Source organism: Cyprinodon variegatus, unplaced genomic scaffold (assembly GCF_000732505.1).
Source record: "Cyprinodon variegatus isolate N-32 unplaced genomic scaffold, C_variegatus-1.0 Scaffold516, whole genome shotgun sequence".
Classification (NCBI taxonomy): domain Eukaryota; kingdom Metazoa; phylum Chordata; class Actinopteri; order Cyprinodontiformes; family Cyprinodontidae; genus Cyprinodon; species Cyprinodon variegatus.
In genome coordinates, this window is record NW_015150969.1 from 306861 (window position 1) to 309857 (window position 2997).

A 2997-nucleotide genomic window follows, 5' to 3' on the forward strand; every position below is an offset into this window, starting at 1 on the left:
CCAGACATAACAGAATTTAGTTTATTTTGCTGAAATAGAGGTGAGCCGAGTTCCCAAAGGCCAAACACAGGCTTTCTGTGTGCTGACTCTCAATGAAGAGGTTCCGCTAAAACTGAATGATAATGTTTATTACAGTTGTGTTCCTTCGATGGTGGAAGTGATCGTACAGCAGTATAAGGAGCATTTCTTCCGCTAATGTTCTATCTTCTACATTATCATTTAGAACATAACCTTCTAATGGAGCTTAATCTGTGCTTTTTCTGTAGTGATAGATACGGTTTTGTTTAAGAATAACAGTGTCCCAAAATTGAAAAAGAATGATTGTGCAGATGAGTCAGAGCTTATATCTGCAACTTTATGTCTTTAGTTTTATTTTTATTTTATGTTTCTTTTGTAAGGGGAGAACTGTCCTTGTTAAAGCCTACACTTTAACATTAATCAGTGGAGATAAGCATCAGTCTGTTCTTGTCAGCCAAAGAAGGAAGAAGTTAAAAAACAATGATCAATGTTTGTTCCAACTTTTTTCAGTCAGAGATTTTTATTTGTTTTTTGTTGTTTTTTTTGGCACCAGTAGGATTTATTCATTAGTAGAGAGACAGGAACTAGGGCAGACAGCAAAGTAGAAGACACAATAAATCACCTAGGGCCAGGAATCAAATTCTTGACAGCTGTTTAATGACTATAGCATATGGTGGGCCTTCTCTACCTGTAAACCATGTGATGCCCCTTACGTTTCACAATTTAAATCAATATACATTTTCTTTAAACAGTGTATTAGGAAAACAGTTTTAGGCTTTTATAATTCACACTTTTTGGCAGTGTCAAGAAATGCCAATTAAAAAGGAAATAGAAATAAAGGATTCATCTGTTGTCATAAAGCTTGAGTTCTCAAATAAGATGAAAAATACCTTTTTCTAGTACTGTTTGTTAATTTGATTTAGTTGACAAAATAAATAGTAACGTTAGAAGAAAGGACTGCATAGGACTGCAAAGTGTGCATAAAAATACTTTCAAGAACAAAGTTTACACACCTCTTCATTTTGCACATGTCGTAATGCAGTATCAAGGTATCCCATATAGAGAAGTCAGTTGCCTACCTGTGATACAGTAGGTCAGAATTAAATGATACCTAAAGATGGAACCCTATCTGCGTGATTAACCTTTTTAAAACATGTTGAATCTACCACTGAAGCAGGGAAATTGCTGTAATAGTAACCTGCGAGACCTTCAACCATTTGGCTAATTTTCTGTTACTGTCTGAGTGGGTAGGTCTGTGTGGGTAAGCGTATGTCTAGGAAATAGTGTTTTTAAATAGATGGGTGTATCTTCCTCGAGAAGGTGAAGACTTGTAAGAGTGGTAACCAAAACAGACTGCAGCACTCAGCACCCAAGAGCAGCAAACATAGCCTCAGATCCAGGAAGCCACAGCAATCCTACATTAAGTAGAGATACTGCAGCACCCAGCAGGTGCCAGGATGGGAGCCAAGGCCCCTGGTGTTTGCATGTCGGTCATGATCTCTGCGCTGATGCCTGGTCTGATTTCACTCACCTGCTTAGCTCCGCCCAGCTCTCCTTACTGCTAATCTGATTTCTCTCTTTTTAATCAGCCTTCAGACCAGACATCAGTGCCAGATTATTTCGAGTTGATTGGTGAGACTTATTCTACTGTACATGTGTTCCGACTGCCTGATTCTGACCCATTCTGCCTCCCGACCTCTGAGCCTACCTGCCTCCGTCTGATCTGTTTTTCTGACATGTCTTCTGATTCCTGACTGCTCGTGTACCGATCTGAACAGTTTCCCGACCTCTGAGTCCACCTGCTCTCGTTCAGTCTGTCAGCCTTACCTGGAATTGTTACCTGACTCCATCTTGGATTCTCCTGATCATCAACTGATCATGTCTCCCACCTTGGCTTTGGCCTCTGAATTATCCTGCCAACATTTGTCTGCTTGGTTCTGATAGCCTGCCTGTCCTCCAACCACTGATACATAAGTGTCTTGGACTTTCTGTGTGGCGATCGCTGCGCTGTGTTGGCAGCCAACCACCTGGAATCAACCACACCCTATGGACTTGGACTGAACTTTAAGACCAGGTTAATGGCTCACAAGTTCGTTTTCATCCACTTCCAGAAAGAGGTGGTCACTAATCTGCTGTCTCCATCCACAGAGGTACCTGCCTTAGACGACGCTCACTCCAGTTCAGTTTTCAATAAGTGTTTAACTGTTTGTCCACTCTGAATATTGGATCCTTCTGTTTTGAGCCTGACACCTTTACATACTCCAAGGATAGCTCCAGGAGCTGCACTGCCACCTGCAATATATAGTCTTTCCTGCGTGTCCTGGGCAGTCCCCTGGGCCTATTTCCTGAGGGATGTTCCTGGAACACCTCCCAAGGGTGCAACCAAAGCTTTCTAATGAGATGCCCAGTTCTTCTCCCAGCTCCTTCTGGATTGCAGATCTCTCAACCTATTGGGAGCGTTGGCCTAGTGCTTAGAGCAGGGAGCGTGTGCTCTGAGAAGGTTGCAAGTGAAGTTGGACCAGCTAGAACAGAGAGGAGCACGAGAACACTGGGACCCTTTTTCCACCTGGATCCCCACTCTTTTTCACCCTCAGGCCCCTCCGGTGCACAAAGTTACCCCCTTGCTGTTACTCATTCCATTTAGGATGACAGACTCCATCTAAAGGTCCTATACAATGCAAAAATCTCATTATAAACATTTTGTAAGAGTCATATGTGTCCTGATGCCTGTGTATGAGGTTCACAGATGAAAAAAAAAATCCCTCACCTCTATCATGGCCTTTCTCCATCTCTTAGCTAATTTGTGCTCATAATGGTCTGTCTGTTTTGTCCCCTGATGATGTCATAAGGGGAAATACGCTGTCCAGAGCAGTCTGTAAAAGCCCATTAGTGAAGCTAAGGCCTTCATCTAATGTATTATTCCATGCTTCTAGCCACTATCTTTACTATGACTGGTTATCATGGTTGTGGGGGTTGTGG